The 22,867-nt window shown below is 42.7% G+C and overlaps 1 pseudogene; it reads left to right on the top strand.

Moving 5' to 3' along the window:
• The first annotated feature begins 17,548 nt into the window (after positions 1-17,548).
• Positions 17,549-20,917, top strand: LOC101526712 (U6 snRNA-associated Sm-like protein LSm7; annotated as a pseudogene).
• The last annotated feature ends 1,950 nt before the right edge of the window (positions 20,918-22,867 follow it).

Genomic DNA, 22,867 nt, shown 5'->3' with positions numbered 1-22,867 from the left:
TACTGACAGTCCTTCCAATTCAGACTTTCAGAAAGAAAAACTTTGCCACAGGAATTCTAATTTTTTAGAGCCATCACAATATTATTTCATTTAAAAGTATTTCCCTTAAATATATATTGCTAGAGAAACACAATTACATCAGTGAGAGACAATGGCTCACAAAATGAAGTATCAATTTACATGGCACTGTATTTTTATCCACGTATTTTCATACTTAAGAACAATGGGACCTATTCCTACAAACAACTTGTGTTTGGAATAAATGCATGTTATAAACAGAAGCATCTAAACAGATGAGGAATGAATGTTCTTGGAGTATCTGATACATTTTGAAGCCTTGTGAGAAGACAAATTATTAACAAAGTCACTGCCATTTTATCTGCTCTTTGTGGACTATCAGCTGCCTGCTTGATCCTCTTTACATTCAATCTCTGCAAATGGACTGTGGTGGAAGCTGTGTGAGCAACTAGTACCATGCTCCTGCACCTGCATAGGCGCATGCGGCCACACAAGGGCACATGCACAATGCTCGCAGGAACAAAAGCTAGCACAGAACCTTAAGTCATGACAGAGAAAATGCTTGGCTATTTGTTTTGTTTTTAAGCTTTGTGCAGGCAGGCTTTTCAGGGCTTTTGTCCTGACCAGCTTAATATCCCACTCTTACACCCACACTCAATGGAGGCCTCTTTGGCTGCTGCCACCTGCCCTCAGAGTAGAGAAGGATGACTCCGGTGCTGTTATGGAACCCAAAGGCAAAGAATAAATCCCAGTAGGCCCTCTCTCCCTAGACACATGTGAGCAGAATAAAGATCAGACAAAAACGACAGCACTTTCTGAGCAAGTAAGGGGGTTTGTGGTGCTGGCCAGGAGGATGTTGTGGTTCTTGCAAGATAAATAAAATAAAAACTGTTCTCTTTTACATGTGAAGTTCCCCAACACCTGTCACCAGCAGGGTAGGTCTTTTTCTGTTGCCTCCCTCAAGGTGGGAATTTGAGTTCCTTAAAGCAACCATACACAGTGAAGGCTGGGCAGGGCTGAGAGGTCTCTCCTTGACTTTCTGTCCCCATTCTGTTACTCAGATAGCAAAGGAAGTAATATAATATACTCATTTATACTGACTGATGGGTGACTTATCCTGGGATAGCTGTGCTCCTAGAGTTGCTTTCCAGAGGCCTACAGAGAGCAAACATTATTTAACCTAAGTAATACACAGAACTAGTTGTAGAGTTACCAGTAGCAGTGTTTTTTAATCACCTTACCCACCTAGGAAAGCGTCTATTAATACAAAGGGTGGCTCTAAATTTATCTGTCTGGTGAGGTGACATGACAAAGAGGGAGTGTCAGACACCACAAACTTAGAAGGGAAGTCATGCTTCTGCTATTTTGATTTCCTTCTTCTCTTCCCCATTCTAGCCCTCACCCAGTTCCTCAACTACCTAACTTCATGTCTGTTTCCAATGTCCAGTGTGACTAACCAGTTGTGAAGATTCAGCAAAGCTTACCTCATATGGTTTATTGGCAAAGAGAAACCCAGTGCTGTGATTTCAATGCAAAAACTAAGTCGGAGACTAGAGCAAGCTGAGAAACATTCAGGCGGAAATGTTAAGCCACTAAAGAGCTAATACAAAGAGTATGCAAAGCTGCAGAATTCACTAACATTTTGTGAAAAAGGACACTGAAGCTAATGATGCTTGATTTTTTTTTTTTTACTTTTATTATGAGAGTAAAAAAAATCCATTTGCTTGTGTCAGGGTCAGAGAACTTATCAGATATTTGCTGACTAACTGCATCTCCGTGTGTATCTCTCTGTTGTTTCTTCATTGTGTCCATCATTTTTTTTTTAAGCTCACAATGGTGCCTTTTATTAGCCTCTGCAGGGCGAATAAGACACAGTCATAGTGATTCTACTGTGATGTGGTCCCGAGAGTCAGGCTAGGGGGTAGGGAGAGAGTCAGGCTGTCTAGAGACACTGGCCAGGCAAAGGGTTAAAAACAAGACTAAAACTTTCAGAAAGCCAGTCTGCTTTCTATTAGCACCATGGCAAGCAATTCCAAACAATGTCAGTCATAAACTGTTCTCCCCCAACCAAAAATCCAAAAATCTTCTGTTAGTCTAAGTTGTAAAATCATTGAAGTTGCGATTGAGTTTTAAGCACATAAATGCAAGCTTCAATTTAGCACTCTCTTTTTTTTTTTGCTTCTCTTGAGTAAACAATGAATTCCACATGGAAGTTGATTCAGAGAATTAAATCCATGCATTTCTTTCCAGAGTAAGAGCATAACACAGCTTACTATGGGCACAATTCGTGTCTTGGCCTCCCTGGTACTACTCAATTCTATGTCCTAATAATCACTCTAGAAAGAAACAATGACAACACAGTGACGATAAAGACAATCGGAACTTGAATTACTTTAATTCTGTCATTCTCTGTAAGTTTTCGTTGTGTTTAAATTTTCAGGAATTTATTGGGAGATGGGATTCTGATTCATCTGACAAACGTATCCTAGTGTTTTTAAGATCTTTTTTTATTGAATGTAGTCCTTCACTTTTCAAAATCAAAATTAAGAAAAAGCATTCTTGATCAAAGACAGATTGACACTTCAAGAATATGGGAGGAAAAACAACCTCAACAAAGTCACTGAGAAATTTGCAGAAGTTAATCACAAAAACAAAAACTGTGAAATTACTATTCATTACTGTGAAAGGCCAATGTGTAGGTGTATGTTTCGTTCTTTTCTTCAAAAATGAAATTCAAAGCTTTCCTCTGTAACTCTTTTCCCTTTAGAGGACTGTCATAGTTATCTAATTTTTTCATGTTTTACTGATATGATACAAATTACAATGAAAGAACATTTCCTTTCTGGCCACTAATATTTGCTTCATTTTGTGATTTATTAAACTAATTTTGTCTTGAAGAGGAAAATGGTGTTAAAAATGACGCCCTTCAGATGTCAGTCCTGAGCCACAGTGCTCTGATCCGTGGCCTGGTTTGGCATCGGTGCCTCCCTGACTCCCACTCAGCCTCCTCCTTCCTCTGCCCGCCCACACCCCATCACTCCAAACTGGACATGTTAGAAACACCTGACACACTTCAAAGAATTCAACCATCCTCCCAAATTCTCCCACTTCTCCTTGTAGAGAAGAGAACTGGGTTATGAAATTAGATGTGCTGAAACTCAGCCCTCCACTGTGAACAGGAGATCTCATACCCACTGATACACGGTACCCAGGAACAAGAAACTAAGCCAGCCTGCAGCACCATGGGAGGAGGCCTGACTCAAACCCTGTTTTGACCCTTACTCTAGGCAAGCTGTCCGCAGCAGGAGCTCTCTGGAGCTTTCTCTCTGAAGGAGCATCCTATGCAGCTTTTCCTGAGATACAAAAATCAGTTAGCACTGCCAGAGCCTGCATTCCTCCCCCATGGACCCCCAGATCCCAACACTTGCTAATCCCCTCAGAGAGACTGGAGTTTGCATTTCTACCTATCCCACACCACCTCCCAACTCTCACGCCTCTAGCACCAGTCAGCCCAGTGTCCTCAACTCTAAACAGTCACTCAAAGGAAGAGAGAAAACATTCCCACCCAAATCTGGCATAGGATTATCATCGCTCTGGTTTTCCGACGCACCGTATGTCACCTAATGACGATTCGTTATGTCATTAAGTGCCAACATTTCTTTCCTGCTGATGATGAAGAGAAGTTTTGATATTTATTTTTCATGTTTACGTAGCTGAATGTAATGAATTCCACTGATGGCCTATTTTTGAAATCCACCAATCAAAGAAAATTGTAAAGTTCACCATAGTAACAGCTCAGTGTCAGTGGCCCGTGTGAGAACCGCACGGCACAGAAGGCACTGGCCAATCACAGGGCAGAGTAATGCTGCTATCTCATAGCAACCAAGGGATCTGCATGGCAACATCAGTTGCTATATAAAAGAAAAATTAGAAACAATATTCTTTTAGGGAAAAATCAAGGTATTAGCTGTTAAGTCATACATGAGTCACACTTGTGAGAACCTATCCTAAAATATCCACCTAAACATAGCTCAGATAATACCTACAAGATCTAAGAGTCCCTGGGTGAGGAACATGTCCCCTACCACCAACTGGAACCACCTGAGGAATGGAGGAGAGGCGAGCATCCCTGTTGAGTAGGAAGGGAGAGAGTCCCTTGAATACTAGCAACAACACAGCCTGTTCACAGAATAAGTCACATGGAATCATCACATTATCTTGTGAGGGACACAGGGTAAATTCTTGATCTATTCCCCACTCACCCTCATCCATCTATTCCTTCTCCACATCTCCCGTCTCAGTTAATGGCATAACAATTCTTTGACTTCTCAGGTCAAACACCTAAGAGTTCTCCTGGACAATTTTTTATTTCCCACACCCACATCCAATCCATTGACAAAACCTGTTCTTTCTGCTTATAAGATATGTCCACAAGCCATCCACATCTTACCATCCTCGGGGTTACACTACAGTCCAATCCAACTTCATTCCTCATCTAGAGGCAACAGCCTTCTATCATCCATTAGTTCACTTCCCAAACGCCTGTAACGGCCAAGACTAGGCCAGCTGAAGTTAGGATCCAGACCTTAAACACCTGAACTCAGATATTTGTGCCATTCCTATTCCTTCCCAGGTGTGCACTGGCAGGAAGTTGCAATTAGGAGTGGAACAGGAACTCAAACCCAGGCCCTCCAGGCAGTGTCTTAACGTCTGAGCCAAATGTCAGCCCTGGTTACCTCTTTTTTAAGCACTGAAGCGTAGGTATTTTGTAGGTGCTCTTCAGCAGCCCTACAGATAACCCTTTCAGCAACTCTGGGTGGTAGATTTTCCTTCCTCTCTTATAGAGGCTCTTCTCCCTCTCTTACATTCAGAGAACCTGAATGATTTACCCAAGACCCTCAACTAGAAAAAAATAGGTGACAGAAGTAATCCATTTGCCTCCATAATCTTTGTTTTCAGCAACTATATTGCACTTACTCTCAGTAATAAGATTAATTTATCTGATTTAAAGAAACATCTGACAATGGAATACATCTGTCAAAACTGGACCTCCTCAGTGTCTTTGAGGGAGCAGTGGATGGCGTACCCAGAAGCACACGGAAGACTATTGGAGCCTTCAAACAACACCTGGTACCATAGCAGAGGAAGGAGGGCAGAACAAATTGATCAAGTGCCCCAGTGAAGCATGACAGCAAATATCTGAGCAAACGGAGACTCAGAGGTGGACTGTGTCAACCAATGGACCTAGGAAGGATACCCTCATCCTTGCATCTGCAAGATCGACAGCCTTTCAGAACTATCGGAACCACCTGAGCAGAACCCTTGGGGCATGCTCCACATTGGGGACTTTAAGATGACATTGGGTGGCAGTTCCCCATCCCCCCGTGCTGAGGCAGTTGGGAAGCTGGGTGTGGCTTCTCCCCTTGTCCCTCCCCTTCACCCAGATACAGGAAGAAGGAAAAGAAAATGTGGCAACAAAGGTCTCACCCATTTTTCCCTGATCCTGGACACCTTAATCAAGCAGGTAAACATTTTCAAAAATAAAAATTTTAAAAAGTAGGGAAAAAACACACAGGAAACACTTTTAATAAATCATCCATGAAAGTATTGATAGTATTCAAGAATATAAGGAGACTTTGAAAAGTGTGTGAACCATTGGTTCCAGTGCAACTCAGGACTGAAAACAGAACCAACCCAGCAATTGCAACCACCAGCTGATCGGGGTGATGGACTGTGCCGGGCCCTGTGCTTGCTAGAACATACAAGAATCTGGTCTGGGAATACCTCAAGGTTTCTTTGGAGATCTCCCCAATCGAATTGCTGGACTCAGAACTCTAACCAAGAAAAGACAGAAGACAGAACAGGTCAATCATTCATCTCAGCTACATGTTGGCAGCGAAATATGGGGCGAACGGAGACTTTATGATGGACCATATCATTCAGTGGACGACTTCATCGAGCGAAACTGGCAGCGATTCATAACTGGAGAACTATTAAAACCACTTGAGCAAATATCTCAGAGCATGCCACACATCCGGGACTTGGGGTGGGCGGGAAACCGGGTGGGGCTTCTCCGTCAATATCCCCCTTTACCTCAGATACATGATGGAAACAATATGGACATAACAGTATTACCCACTTCCCTATACCCCCTGAACTTTTTTTTTAACTGCAATTAACTATGTAAAGATTGTCAACAACAATACAATAAAATTAAAAACTAATAATAAAAATAAAAAACAACCCCCCCCAAAAAAAGTGTGTGAAAAAAAAAATGAAACCAAAAAACATTTGGGATGGGTGTTTGGTGTGGCAGTTAAGACTTTACTTGGACCACCTGCATCACATATCAGAGTGCCCAGGTTCAAGTCCCAGCACCGCCACTGGTTCCAAGTTCCTGTTAATGTGCACCCTGAAAGGCAGAAGATGATGATTTGAGTTTTTGGGCCCCAGGCATCAATATGGAGACCTGGAATGAGCTTTAGGTTCCTGGCTTTGTCCTCGCCCAACCTTGACTATTGTGGGCATCTGGGGCGTAAACCAGCACATAAAAGATTTTTCTCTCCATCTTTGTCTCTCTAAATATTGTTTCTTTTTAGGCAAATAATGTGAATTTTCCATGAGCCTTGTGAAGCAGCCTTATACAAAGCCAAGTGTGAAGAGCTGGACAGTTGTATGGAGACCCTGAAGGAACAAGGTCCTCCTTCTCTGAGACAGCACCATCCTTCCATCCACCTCAAACCAAGAAATTCACTCAATATTGACAGAAACTAAGATGCCAATGCCCTGTTAACAGAGATTCCTGCTTTTGTGAAGGACAAATTGTCCTATTATCTCTTCTCTGCGGATAGAGAATTCCTGAATAAGATGGTTCACTGCCCAGAGAACCCCTGGATGGCACTGCAGTACAGAAAGCAAACAGAGCAGAGGGGATGTGAAGCTTCTGACCTGTCAGGGAGCACACAGCAGCCTTGTGCTAGTACAACTGCCCCTTCTCAGCTACACCATTTTCCTTTCAGCATTTTGCTTTAGAAGCAAATCTAAACCTACACAAGGGGGTGGGGGAAGGAAAAGAAAGAAAGAAAGAAAGAAAGAAAGAAAGAAAGAAAGAAAGAAAGAAAGAAAGACCTGTTAAAGAGCCCTGAATTCTGTCCCAAACACCTGGCCTAACCATACAGATGAAAGTGAAGCCAACACGCATTCTGACAGAGTGCAGGGCAATTTCTCCCCAGATAAAACCTCTGGCTGTTTGACCCGAGAAGCAGATGTTTCTCTGTACTGAACAGTGGTTGCAGATGCATTAGCCACATTCAGGACCACTCTGGTGTTCATGTCTGTTTTTCAAGCAGTAACGGCTCTCATCTGCTACTTTCACCTTTGGCAAGAAGCTTCCCTTGACCATTCCAGACCTGGACCCCCTTCGTATTTGTCAGCTGCACCAGGTGCATTTGCAAATTTTGCAGAAGGCATTGCAGTCTAGTGCGAAGGGTCTAAAAATCAGACAGATGGGAGCTCAGATTCCAGTTCTGAGATTCATTATCCTTAGATGGCTTTTGGCAGGTTACTTACTCACCCTTTGCACTCTTAATCATCTGTAAAACGAACACAGGGCATCTGTCTTATGAAAATGTTTAGGGAGGAGTCAATGAGCAACTGTGTTGGGAATGTGTCTAATACAGTGCCTGAAACATAGAAAGTTCAAGTATTATCTTCAAAGATAGTTAAACAAATGGACCAAAAGATGGGCAAAATGGGCATCTGGAGTTCTGACCGGTTTCCACTCCTTGCTAAAACATCCCAACTAATCACACATGGATGGATTTCTCAGACTGTAATCAAAGTGCAGTCAGCCTCACATTCAAAAAAAGAAATATCCGATCTCTCTGATTTGCCACACAACTGCCACCTGGCCCTCAAAATTGAAACTGGTTTTTCTCCTCAACATTCTCAAGAGTCAAGCCTTTCATGTAACGATATTCCACGTTGGATTTAGGCTCACGGTTTCCTTTATGACTATCACAATGCTTGGGCCCATCTCACCAAAGCCACAGTTAAGGATGCTTCTTTCTTGCTTCACTATCTACAGGGCTATTGTTAACTCTTAAAACTATAAACAAAAACCATCTGCTTAATCACAGTATATATTTCAGGCTATAAGTCCTACGTAAATGCACGTGCCTGAACCTAAAGTGCATAGGACTAGTCTTTTGACAGATGAAATCCCAATTTTCAGTGATGTAAAGCAGAGCTTATGTCAGCTCCTCTCCTGCTATTGTTTGCTGCACTCCAGCTGTTGAGACCAGAAAGAAAAGGGTCTTTGCTGGTGTTGGTGTAAGCTTTTCATAGGGGCACTTTTATGAAGCAGTAAACTGTGTCCGGTTATTGCCAGAAAGTACAGCTGAGCATAAACTGTGAAAATGGGAGTGGGAAAAGGGCCATGCTAGTATACAGAACAAGCTCTGGCTTTGGCCACTAGGGTGGGGAGTAGAACTGCTTTGGTTTATTTGTTACAGGGAAAAGAATAGAAAGAAAACTTTGGATCTGAAGGTGGATGGAGGAGGCGTCAAGGACCCAGATACCTGAATTCTGCCTGGATTCCCTGGCTGACTGTCAGTGTGAAAAGAACATGAGTAAAGTTGCTCAAATTGCTTCTCAGCCAACTCCAGGACACCTGTTCCACCTTCCCTAGAAAGAGAACTATCAAGAAATAGAAAAAGGTAAGTCTGTCCATTTAGGTAGCTAAAGGAAGAAAACTTCAGAAGAAAGCTCACTCTAGTCAGGAGAGCAGATTAAGCCCACAGGTAACAGGGTAGAGGTGGATCCAGTGACAACTACAAGAATTCTTCCAAAGAAGCATTCTAAGGGGCAGACATAGGATGTACTGTCCTTAGAAGCAGGTAGGGGGCTCAGGCTGGTATTGATCCGCATTATAAAGATTAAGCAGAAATTATTTTAAAGAACACAGGAGGCAGGGTGCTTGGCCTAGTGGCTAAACTGACTCTTGGGACACCCTCATCCCATATGTGAGTGCTTGGGTTCAGGTCCTGGCATTCGTTTCCTGCTAATATGGACCAGGGGAAGAAGCAGAAGATGGCACAAATAGTTGAGTTCCTGCCATCTGCTTGGGAGACATGCTCCTAGGAGTTTCTAGTTCCTAGCTATGGCTTGGTCCTGGTTGCAGCAGATACTGAGGGAATGAATAGTGGATGGAAGCTCTCTTATTTTCTCTTTCTGCTTTTTTCGCTCAGGGTCTGGGTGTCAGCTCTCCCACACTGAGAACCTTGTCCTAAACATCAGTTCTGACTTACACACCTCTTGTCTTACAGCCAAACATCATCAGAAACAGGGTTTTTCTGTTGGCACTTTTGGAGGGGGATACTGTTTCAGAGGCTGAGTAGCACTGGAGCAGACCAAGGCATGTCAGTAAGAGAAGAAGACAATCTCAGTCTTCCCTCCCAGACAGTTTGGAGGGGGTTGATTATTAATATAAACATGCTGATTTACACTGCTGCTCAGGGAAAATTTTCTTGCTTTTCAAAAAAATATGTTGGGCCCAGCTCCATAGTGGAATGGTTAAGGTCCTCACCTTGAATGCGCCGGGATCCCATATGGGCGCTAGTTCTAGTCCCGGCAGCTCCACTTCCCATCCAGCTCCCTGCTTGAAGCCTGGGAAAGCAGTCAAGGACGGCCCAAAGCCTTGGGACCCTACACCCGCGTGGGAGACCCGGAAGAGGATCTGGGCTCCTGGCTTCGGTTTGGTGCAGCACTGGCTGTTTCGGTCACTTGGGGAGTGAATCATCGGATAGAAGATCTTCCTCTTTGTCTCTCCTCCTCTCTGTACATCTGCCTTTCCAATAAAGCAAATAAATCTTTAAAAAAATATGTCAATGTGTGGTTTAAGAAGGTCACAGACTTCATACCATTTTGTGTTAGCTTGGTTCAAAGCACAGACCAATTCATTGATAGCTTTGTCTCAGAGCCCCACAAAGGTCAGTGTGGCCCTGTCAGCCAATTACCCAGGATCCCACTCCCAGGAAGGAAAGGTGTGGTCCTCTGTGGCTGTGGTTCTGGGATGTAAAGATTCACTATCCCTGTATCTGTTGCCCGGTGCTTATATATTCCCTCCCAGAAGTGTGGTCTGAAAAACTGAACTCTTCAAACTTGGCAAGATGCTACCAATTAGACTTTTTCCAACAGATCAACCCATGAGCTCATTTGATAGCAGACTTGTTTGAACAGGAGTTACATTTTCACCACTCCAATTAGTACAGACATCACTAACAGGGCCTTTCCTATTGAATGTCTGCCCTGCTTCCTTCTTGGGAATGCTGGAACAAGAATCTGCAGCTTCTCTCCCATCCATCTGCACAATGGAGGAACAGCTGCTCCAGTTGGTCAGAGGTTGGCATTTACTTTGTCACACTGTTGTGGATAGTGGGTTGCAGGCCTCCTAACATAGACACAGGCTCCAACCATCTAGTTCAGATTTTTCTTGAGCTCATTCCCATGCTCCTATATCTATATAGTAGGAATGCCAGGAAGGCCTCTTACCTGGGAGGTCCATAATTTTCTTCTCTTTCTTGGTCAGCCCCAGCTGAGTGAATGACAAGGATGTGGAATCCACCCATAGGCTAGGTTCATGGTTGGAATCTGAAACCCCAGGTTTAGTCATCTGCCCATGGTACACATGACTTTTTGAGTCCCAGCATAGACATCTGGAGTCAACTATGGGAGATCATAGATCCCAGTCATATTCCCTAAAGCAATTTGACAGAATCCCTGTCTTATGAAGGCATATTGGGCAAGGCTAGCTAGCTAATCGGCCATAACTCAGAGAGAATACAGAAATCACCGCTGCCACTTTTCAGTTAGATGCATGGCTCAGGCTAGGCAGATGGCTCTGTGCCACAGTCATTCAGAGACCAGAGCCAATAATACCTCTACCAACCTTAAACATGTGGCTTCTCTTCCAAAAGAGAAAGGGGGAAGTACAGGGTCAAAGGTTTCTGCCAAATGGATGAAGTGGAAGTTGCCCATATCACTTCCTCCCAAACTACACAGAAAATAGCTTAGTAGCATAATCTTATCTACTCCAAAGGAGGCTAGGCCACAGGCATGTGCATGCTCTATCACAGAAGAATTACTGTGTCTGGTACAGAAATCTGCAGGATGTAATTTACTCAGAGGCAGATACGCAACAGGAACACATTAAAGTTATTTGTTTGCTCAATACTCTGTATAGTTGATTGGCAAAGCTCATGAAAATGTTCCAGCCCGAATTATCTACTATACATATATTTGTTTATTTTTTAAGATTTTATTTATTTATTATTGGGAAGTCAGATACAAAAAGAGGAAAGACAGAGAGGAAGATTTTCCATCCAATGATTCATTCCCCAAGAGGCCGCAATGGCCGGTGCTATGCTGATCCAAAACCAGGAGCCAGGAACTTCCTCTGGGTCTCCCATGCAGGTGCAGGTCCCAAGGCTCTGGGCCGTCCTCCACTGCTCTTCTAGGCCACAAGCAGGGAGCTGGATGGGAAGCAAGGCCACTGGGACCAGAACCAGTGCCCATATGGGACCCTGGCGCATACAAGACAAGGACCTTTAGCCACTAGGTTACTGCGCCGGGTCCTACTACACGTGTATTTATTCAGAATTCTCAGTTACAGCATATGCATATTTAATTATTTGAGCAGATTCAAAAATTCATTTTGAAATAATAACAAATAAATAAAGGTTCATGTTCTAGGCTTCATGTAACTGCTCTCAGAGTGAAAGAGGAATGGTCTGAAATCTGTAACGTACCAAAGTTAATAAATTTTTGTCAGATTTTCCGTTTATCACCAAAGTTTATCAGTTCCCCTCAAATCAAAGATAAGTTTGGGAGCCATTCCTTGATAATAATCTGTAACTCAATTTTGTTAAGAGACACAGGCCAAAGAATAAACAACAGATTCCAATCATTTCAGTTTTCTTAAACAATAACCCTAACTTTCTAGACTTCAAGCTTCTCCAAATCAGATAATGGGAAGTAGCTGACCTAAAATACATGATCAAAGTTCTTCCCAATCTCTCCAAAAGTTTTTTCTTAAAGTTATATACTTGATATTTTTGAAAATCAATACTTTTTTTTCAGTTTTATTTTTAATATTGGAGATTTCCTGCTGGCCCTTAACCAGAATCTTAATACTAGCTTTGCTACTCATATCTGAAAAAAACACATAATAATAAAGTCCTCAGAAACAAAGAGGTTTTAGATGCTTCTTTTGGAAAAAAACAGTAGAATAAAGCATCTAAATCTCATAGTGGCCATTACTGATGTAGTCTTTTGTAAAAATAAAAATACAATCGTGAATAGGCAAGGAGCGGAAGATTCCAAAGAGTCCAACATCAGAGAGGTGCTGCTCCAAACCATCTCTCTTCAAGAATATGGCTGTTAGGGCCTGTAATCCTGATTGTGGAGACATCTGTGACTAAATAATGCTGGTTACAGAAACGGCTGAGAAGTTATAAATAAAATTTTCAATAATACAGTACAGCTAATTCTCCAGGTGCCGTTGCTATTCTCCAGTAAGGATCTGCATGAACCAAGTGACTGCACAGAGCTCTCCTGTGGGTGTAAGTCTCTAGAGACTCTGTGCACTTGTTCTGCTTATGCCCTTTGACGTGATCAATCTCAATAACACTATTATTTCTTGCTTTGTTATTTCCCCCTCTCCAATCTACATCAGTAGCCTGTTCTTATAAATAATTCAGCACTTGTCTTGGCATTCGTTTGCAATATTATCTTACATGATGTTATGTAGGAAGAAAAAAAAAATGCAAAGCTTTTTTGAAAGGCTAGTCATGCTAAAGACCAAGTAATAATGCGCCCCCATCTTTGTGTTCCCAAAATTTTTTGTCTCAACTATTGCCTCTGAACTTATATTGAACTTTTTCTTCCAGAAAGTCCTCTTTTATGGGCTCAAGACTATTGCAAAATTCTATATAACTGAAACTTGGTAAGAGGATTTAGTCCAATCACATACACCTATAATGCCATCTACCACGCCCATGATAGCTAGTGAGTCTGTATTTATTTGTGCGTTCAAATCCATTTCAAAGGAAGCAGATTAGCTCATTTTATACACTATGTAGGCAAGTAGACCCTTACACATTTTAAATGTGATTTTGAGATAACATTGTTAAAATTCCCAGGGTAATTTAGGGTTCACTGTCAGGTGTTCAAATCTGAAATCTGTAGTTGAAACCTTGTTGGCTTACTTCCCAAGATACATCATACAAATTCTTGGAGCTGCTAAGAAACTCACCACAGCTACAATGGACAGCCAAAGAGTAAAGGAGGACAAACTCTGAAAACAGGATGTAATCCACTTAGAGAGGTTGTATTTATACCTCTTGATTAGAAATGGCTAAGAATATAACTTTTATAAAATATTTGTTTTATTTGAAAATCAGAGCTACTAAGAAAGAGGAAGACAGAGAAAAGAGATCTTTCATTCATTGGTTCACTGCCTGGATGGATGCAATAGTCAGGGCTGGGCTAAGCCAAAACACCAGGAGCCAGGAGCTGCATCTGGGTTTCCCACCTGAGTGCCAGGGGCCCAAACACTTGCGTCATCTTCTGTTGCGTTTTTCCAGGTCATAAGCAAGGAGCGGGATCCTGGACATGAACATACGGGAAGATGTTGTTGCATGCAGTGGCTTTACTCATTACGCTATAATGCCAGTCCTGGAATATAACTTTACTCAATAGTGAAAACCTACAGAAACCCAACTCAAGTGTTGAGTAAGGACTCTGCTTATATGCTGTGCTCTCTGCTTGGAATGCTGTTTCCTTCCCATCTACCTCTAACTTCCGATCTAAATTCTGTTCATCCTGAAAATTTCAACTTCCGTGAACCCTCAGGAAACTGTGGTATATGTTCTCAAATTCTCTTTTTTTTTCTTAGTGATTGGTGTCTATTTTCCCAACAACAGGACAGAACAGGAAAATAAAACCATATTATTCATTAGTGCTCCAAGATAGTGTTCAATAAAGACTCATATGGATAAACCAATGAATGTGAATGAAAAATAATATTATATATATATATATATATATATATATATATATTTTACCACATGTCAGGTTCTGTGTGGAGTATTTATATGGGAGAATGATAAAAAATGAACAAATAGGGGCCCGGCGGCGTGGCCTAGCGGCTAAAGTCCTCGCCTTGAAAGCCCCAGGATCCCATATGGGCGCCGGTTCTAATCCCGGCAGCGCCACTTCCCATCCAGCTCCCTGCTTGTGGCCTGGGAAAGCAGTGGAGGACAGCCCCAACGCATTGGGACACTGCACCCGTGTGGGAGACCCGGAAGAGGTTCCAGGTTCCCGGCTTCGGATCGGCGCGCATAGGCCCGTTGCGGCTCACTTGGGGAGTGAATCATCGGATGGAAGATCTTCCTCTCTGTCTCTCCTCCTCTGTATATCTGACTGTAATAAAATGAATAAATCTTTTAAAAAAAATGAACAAATAAATAATCATCAAAGCAAGCACTGGGAACATTAAAAAGCTCTAAAAGCATAGATTTCATCTCAAACAAGTTAAACATGAAATTTTTTGCTTACACAAAATTGAGCATAAGCTCTGAAGTTCGGTATTACATGATTTACCTAACTCGGAAATCAAGGAGAAACCTAGGTTTTAGAGGTAAACTGAAGGAGTCAAACTTGAGAAATACCGTGTAGGATGAAACAGTAACGCACGCCTCTCTGCTAACAGCAACCCAAGAAGAGAGAAGATAGGTGAGCCAAAAGTCAAAGTGCAATTTTACTCATTTTTCAAAGAGGTTATTTGACCCAAAAGGTTCAAAATCTAATGCTGGTACAGGCATTTGGCCCAGCAGTTCTGACAACACCTGGGATGCCACATTCCTTCCTAGAGTGAGGGACTAAGGGTCAAGTTCCAGCTCCATTTACAATTCTAGCCTCCTACTAATATGCATACTGGGAGGCAGCTGGTAATGGCTTGTGCACTTTAGTCCCTGTCATTAATGTGAATGAGGTCTGGGTTCCAGGCTTCAACCAAGTCCAGCTCCAGCTATTGCAGGCATTTAGCTACTGAGCCACTGGGTGAAAGATTCTCTTGCTGTTACTCTCTGCCTTTGAAATAAAAAGAAAATCTTTTTTAAATTAAAAAAACCCAAACAAACTAATGTTGTCCATAACAATTTGTAAACTCCATTTTTCACTCAGTACAAAGAGGCTTCAAAAATCAATGGGAAGTGCATATTTTGCAAAATTATGCATACATTTCACAATTTGTTGCACAAAAATATACTCTTTAAAAAAACTCATTTTCCACCAGCTTTTCAAAGTGCTGTCAAACATCCTGTCATTATGTCATTAAATACTTCTAAGATATTTTCAAGTTGTTTCTGTGAGGAGTGACTCGAATATCAGCCCCAGAGATTGACAAGATCCTGCCATTTTGGACACAGCATCATTTTGAACACCTGCTTCCTCTAGGTCTTGCTCTCCTTCTCGGTTTGTGTCTGCAAACTTCATGCCCTTTAGATTCAAACTTGGTTGTCCAGCAATCTGCTGTAACATCATGGCACCATACCTGATGGCCATACCCACCAATCCCTTGGGACCAGCCCTTGGCTCTATCTGCTAATCCTTATCCGCCCCTGTGATTCCTGCCCCTGGCCATAAAGGTACCTTCCCAGGAGATTGACACCCCTTCCTCTTGCTCTTTCTTTTTTTGTCATTAAGGCAAGAGACCTCTCTCACTGCCTATGCTCCTGTCCCCATGGCCATCTTCCCTGATGGATTAAAACCTCCTGCATGACTCGCTTGTCTGGTATATTGGGTTTGTGGTGGCAAACTTAAAAGAGCTGACGTCAAAAAGAGCTAAGAGTTACAAGAACTCTACTGTATGCGTGTGTTATTTTTATTTAACTATTCTCCTAATGTTGGACATTTATGCTGTTACCAATTTTTGGCTAAGAAACATATATCCTTCATTGTTTGACTTATAAGGGATTCATCTATAAGGGACTAACATTTGCAACTGTATTTGAGGAAAACATGGCTTCACACATATTTTACTCAGACCTCAGACCATAACCTTGCTTTAAGTCAAAAAGCACAAAGCTAACAACTTCAAAAACAAATAACATTTAGAAGCATTTTCATTTACTTGTGTTGAGCTGCCCTATATTTCTTTACTTTGCTTTAATCAAAGCAGCAAAGTTAACATAGTACATGGAAAGAAATTTTGCTTTCTAGAAATGGCAATGCCTCTACCCCAGGATGTGTTCATGACCAAATATTAAAAAAGCTTGTCCTAGTATTCTTTCCGATTTTTGGAGAGTTTCAAATGTATGCAACCAAGTAGTGATCTTTCACAATTAAGATTTATTTATTATTATTTATTTGAATGGCATATTGACAGAGAAACAAAGAGAGGAGGAGAGATAGAAAGACCTTTTCCAACCACTGGTTTCACTCCCCAAATGGCCACAACGGTTAGGGTTGGGGCAAGCCAAAGCCAAGGGCCTGGGATGGCATCTGGATCTCCTACATGGATACAGAGACACAAGCAAAATGGGCTAGACAAATACTTAGGTGGATCTGACAAGCCAGAAGTCACAACCCCCCACATGTAGTTCTGTTCTTGTACTTCCCCAAAAAAATGTCCCCTTTTTCAGGATGTACCTGCTTCTTCCAGGAAATAAGAAGAAGACCCATGAATATAAGGCTATTGAGCTCCATGTGGAATTTCTGGAAATGTCATGTAATTCTCTGTTAACTTCAAGCCTGGAGACCAATAACTAGGAAGGGGTCTCTCTTCTGTGGCCAAAGACCACAGCCAGAGGGGCTGCCAGCCTCCCTAGTATGTCCCTCTCCCTATGCCTCTCCTTCTGGGAAAATCTTCTGACCCACTATGCATTCATAACAGGTATTTTTCTGTATGAGGAAACTCATACTTGTATTCGTTTGTGTTCACTTTCTCACTTTTTAAAGTTTTTAATAAACTTAATCATATTGTACACATTTTTTGTGTCACATTTAAATGTGTGCCTTTATACATACTAAAGATCTTGAATAGAAAAAAAAAAAGTAGTATCTCACTCACCCACATCACAAGCACCTGGGACATCTTCCACTGCTTTCCCAGGCACATTACAGGGAGCTGGATTAGAAGTGCAGAAACCCTGGGCCTGGTGCGATAGCGTAATGGTTAAGGTCCTCGCCTTGAATGCGCCAGGATCCCATATGGTGCCGGTTCTAGTCCCGGCAGCTCCACTTCCCATCCAGCTCCCTGCCTGGGAAAGCAGTCAAGTACAGCCCAAAGCTTTGGGACCCTGCACCCACGTGGGAGACCTGGAAAGAAGTTCCTGGCTCCTGGCTTCGGATCGGCACAGCACCAGCCATTGCAGCCACTTGGGGAGTGAACCATTGGACAGAAGATCTTCCTCTCTGTCTCTCATCCTTTCTGTACATCTGCCTTTCTGATAAAATAAAATAAATATTTCAAAAAAAAAAAAAAAAAAAAGAAGTGCAGAAGCCCAGCCTGGAACAATTACCCATAAGGAATGCCAAATTTGGCAGCTTAACACACTGCACTACAGCCCAAGTGATAATCTTAAAAAGCAATCGTCAACTTCTCTTCCAAGAAAAAACTCAGGTTTTCTCAATTGTATCTGAACACTTTTCAATTCTTAGCTCCTGAAAAGGCAAACTAATTCATGGATAGATTGCTTAGTAAAAATACTTACTGTGACTTAACAGTGAATAGAATGACTGCTTCCATAATGGGACTAAGAGTTTTTGGGAAGGTCAACTTGTCTGAGGTGCGTCCTTCAAAGTATTTTCAAGATGAATGTTAGAACCCACCTATGGCAACTGCCCAAGTTGCCTTATATCCAGGCATGTGTTACACTGCTGGGAGAAAAGCAGCCAGGGCTGCCAGGTTTTCTGGGTTTGGTTAATGCCAAACTTGTGTTAACTATACCAGTGTGCCAACATAGGTACCTATTCTTTTTTTAAAAAAAGATTTATTTATTTTTTTATTGGAAAGTCAGATGTACAGACAGGAGAAACATAGAGGAAGATCTTCCCTCCAATGATTCACTCCAAGTGTCCCAACAGCTGGTGCCGATCCAATGCCAGGATCCCAGAGCCTTTTCCAGGTCTCCTACGTGGGTGCAGGATCCCAAGGCTTTGGGCCATCCTCAACTGCTTTTCCAGGCCACAAGCAGGGAGCTAGATGGGAAGTGGAGCTGCCGGGACTAGAACCGGCACCCATATGAGATCCTGGCACATGCAAGGTAAGGATTAGCCACTAGGTTACCATACCAGGATCCGCTGTTGCCTATTCTATTCTATTTTTCTTTTTTTGAAGATATGTGGGGAAGGTGGAGAATGCTGGGCCAGAACACACCATCACAGCCCCCAGCTGGAACAGGGGGGTGGGTGGGGGCTCAGATTGCCTGGGGAAGAGAGTCTGGAGACATACTGGAGTCAGACTGTAGGCATGTTTGGCAAGGGAAGAATGACTTTTGGGGACTTTCACGGACCCAGCCACCGCATTCGGAAGGTAGTGAGGGAGCTGAGATGGAGTGGTTTTAGAGTGGGGAACCTAAGAGCATGCATCAGGACAGGCCAAGGTGTCTGCCCATGTGGGAGACCTCAGTTAGGCTAAAGAGCATCACCTGCTGCCTGCCGGTGCACGCAAAAGCTGGGGCATGCCTGGGTGGGCTAGGCCACAGCACCCATCAGTTCACATGAGATATGGGGTGGGACAGAACTGAACAGACAGCTGCATCCACCAGTATGTGCATTGCTGATACAGCTTGAATGGCTGGTGCACAAAAGAGTCAAGTTTGAGGTTACTCCAGGTAAAGTTTCTTGGGGGCCTCCCCAGCTAGATCGCTGAACTCAAACCCTAGCCACAAGGAAAATCACAATATATGTGATCCCACCTTGGAATGGATGTGTCAGTATTGGATCTTCTCAGTTGCTAATGCCTGGGCAGTGGACAGCATGCCTAGATAGGTGAACATGACAGCCATCTCATCTAGGCCAGCAGAGGACATCCACTGCCTCATCAGAGGATGAAAAGCAGAACAGTTGGGCCACTCTCCTGGCCAAGCTTTGCAGCATGTTCCTGGAACTGTAGATGCACCAAGGTGGACTTGGTCAGCCAACAGATCTTGGAAAGAGTTTCTCCACCCTGGTGTAATAAAACCAATGATGTCTCAAAACCACTCAAGACACCCTTGGAGCATTGGAACTCTCTTCCTCACATAAAGATCTCGAAGTCATAACCAAATGACCATCTACCAACCCCTGGGTACGGACGTAGCTTAACAGCAAGGAGTGACACTTTCTCCTGCTCCCCCGCCTCCCATGGACACAGGAGAAAAAAAATTATAACATTTATCCCACCCATCTTCCACCATGTCTCAACCTTCCCAATCCTAGCTAGAAACCCAAACGGGCATGCATCCTTCTCAGCTATGTAACAATGTTAAAAATAAAACTTAAAATTAAAAAAAAAAACTCTGAATGCTAGAAATAAAAGGCAAGGATCCATGTTTGTAAATAAAATCCTTGTGCCGGTAATCACAGCGAAAGTAAAAGTAGTTAATGACCCTAATTGAATTTCTTCATCTGGGATTGCTATGGTGATATCAAGCCTTCTAAAATTTTAGTTGTCATCACGGAAAAAAAAACTTTTTAAAAAAAGTGATCCAGATACCAGAAAATGCTAAACAATCCCCAGCTTATACAGCCACACCCACAGTTTATTCATTCAAGTCTGTATGTTGTCAAGTGAGTTAACTTCACCATTGATAAGACAAGGCCCAAAAGGTATATTTGTACCTCTCATACTAGAGCTCTGACAGTCAATGGATATTGAAAGAAAAAGCTTAACAGATAAGATAGCTGTGTCAAAATTATATCACATTTTCTTATTTCTAATAAAATTAGGGATTTCACAGATGATACCAGAATAAGAGCAGCTACAACAGCAGTATGGGACTAATGTTTTCCCAAAATGATAATTTTTCTCCTTCTAGTCCACTGCTTCAAGTCACTGGATATCATGTTTTGAATAAAACTAAGCACAGGCCAAATGATTTATGAATCCTGCATTCTTTTTAGTAGTTTAGTTCCTGGCCCCCAAGGGCTGCTCATTCTAAGAGGCAGAAAATACGCATAGATCTGTCACAATGGGTATATTCTTTGAAAATCTTGAAGCTCTTCTCCTTGTATTTTGAAAATAACTATATATCTGACCTAGGAAACTATATTAATTAGTACAACCCACATATGGGGATTACATCATCCCAGTCTTCTAGCCAAATGAGGAACTCTTTCTTCTGGTAGATCACAAAAAAAGGAATAGGAGCACATACACACAGCTGTAGAAATGTCCATCAACTCTGGAACCACTCACAACAGAATCCTAAGGGACTACCTTAACTGCTGTAAGATTCCGCAACAAAAATATAAAAAAACATATTCAATCAAGTAAAGTCAAATTTTGCCTTGGGAGTCAGCTCCAGATGAGATAATGGTGTAAATGCTGTGCCAGCAGAGCGGTACAAAGCAGGAAGATGGCGGACAAGGAGAGCGTCTTAGACCTGCCCAAGTACGTCAATTATTCCATCCGGGTGAAGTTCCAGGGAGGCCGCGAAGGGCTTGACCCATTGCTGAAGCTCATGCTGAATGGCACTATTGAGCACATGCGAGATCTGACAGCCAGTACAAGCTGACAGAGGACACACGGTAGCTAGGCCTGGTGGTGTAGAGGGGCACCTTGGTGGTGCTCATCTGTCCACAGGACTGCAAGGAGGCCATCCTCAAGCCCTTCATCCAGCAGCAGGACACCTAGCCCACCTCTGCGTCCCTCTCCAGCCTTCCAGCAATCCTGAAGCCCCACCAAACAAAAAAAAGTGTAGATCTATCTGTATGACCATGGAACAACTCCACAGAAACAATACCAGCACCATACAGGAGCAACAAGCCATGTGTAACAAGTCACTGTCAAACCTGAGTTGAATTCCAGCAGGAATCCCAAGGCCAAGGAGTAATTATCTTGCATTACACTGCAAACAAAGCAGAGTAGCCCAAGATGCTAACATACTCGGGATCGAGTCTTGGCCCCAAAAGAAAGTAAACAAATATGGGACCAGCATTGAGGCATAGTGGGTAAAGCTGCCACCTACACCATCCTAGCTATTTCACCTCTACTCCAGCTCCTTCCCAATAGCCTGAAATCACACGATGTTTGGGGTCCTGCCACCCCTACGGGTTCACCTTGGTCCAGCCCTAGCCATTGCAGCAATTCTGGGAGTGAACCCAGTGGATAAAAGATCTTTGTGTGTCTCTCCCTACCTCTTTGAACCTCTTTCTAAAATAAATACATAAATCTTTATTTAAAAGAAAAAGAAAGGAAAAAATATAAAGATGAATATAAAGGCATTCTTGGATGTTGGGTAGAGCCACATAGAAGTGAAAAAATAAAGGAAATGTATAGAATGATGTATCTGTATGTCAGCAACACCATGCTTTTACCCACTTCAAGATCCTGTGCACTGCACGCACCTCATAAATGTTGACTCACTGAGTTATTACGTTTCATAGTTTCAACATGTGATCCAGTGCCTAATTAGTGAGTCCATGCAATCCCTCAGAAAAGCAGGTTGCTTAACACACCTCCATTTTAAATTTGAGGAACTAGGGACATGGCCTGGTTAAGTGATAACTTCAGGTCATTCAACCAAGACAAGAATCCAGAAGCTCAGAAATCCACCAGTCACCACTGACCTGGTCAGCTACTGAGGAGGCCAGGAACTACGAAGAAAAGAGCTCCAAAACAAGGGTATGCGAAGCCTTGACCCAGAGGATTTTTAGTAACTTCAACTCACAGCTGAAGAACCCAACTCACTAAATTCTCCCCAAATGTCGCTTCTGGGTCCAGGTGAGAGTTTGTGACAGATCATCTCTCAGGTGACTGAGGAAGACTAACTGGAAAGCTGCCGAGGTCTCCTAGAGGCAGACAGCTCTGGATTCCATTCCAACCCTCACTCACCAGCTGCAACCTGCAACACCATAGCCTCCCCAAGACTCCGTTTCCTTCTTTATAACATGACAATGATAACTATCTTGTAGAACTGACGTGGATGCTGCAGATGTCCAAAACGCCCTTAAACAGTGTCTGGTCGACAAGTGTCAGTGTCTCAGAGACAAGCTGACAAAATGCTAACTACAACAGTTCCACTAAGAATGGGAGCAAAGTATCAGCAAGTTAGAGGTCATGGGAAGGTTTTACTACCTTGATGAAACGAAGCCTAAAATAATTAATAAACACATGGACAGCACATTCAATCTGCAGATCATAAGGCTCATTCTTTTTCAGTATGAAAGAAAAGCTATCTAGCAAATCAGAGCAGATGTCACCCTGGAGCCGGGCCCTTGACACAAGGTAGGCTGACCTTCGTGGCTTATTTTCCTTTCCATCTCTCTCCTCTTCCCTCCCTCCCTCTGTTTCCTCTGCTCTCAATGTATGAGGCTCAGAAAACATCAAAAACTGCATGATGATATATCAAATACCACACAGGCTGCTTTCTTTAAAAAGATTATTTATCAAAGACAGAGTCACAGAGAGACAGAAACAGAAAAGAAAGATAGATGGCCACAGTTGTCAGGGCTGGGTCAGACAGAAGCCAGAAGCCACAAGCTTGCTTTTCTAGGGCCACTATAAGGGAGCTGGATCAGAAGTGGAGCAGTTGGGACATGAATCAGAACCTTGACCTTCTATGCTACAATGTGGCCCTCCGGA

The sequence above is a fragment of the Ochotona princeps genome, chromosome 8 (assembly GCF_030435755.1).
Source record: "Ochotona princeps isolate mOchPri1 chromosome 8, mOchPri1.hap1, whole genome shotgun sequence".
In the NCBI taxonomy this organism is placed as follows: Eukaryota; Metazoa; Chordata; class Mammalia; order Lagomorpha; family Ochotonidae; genus Ochotona; species Ochotona princeps.
This window is presented reverse-complemented; position numbering and strand designations above follow the sequence as displayed.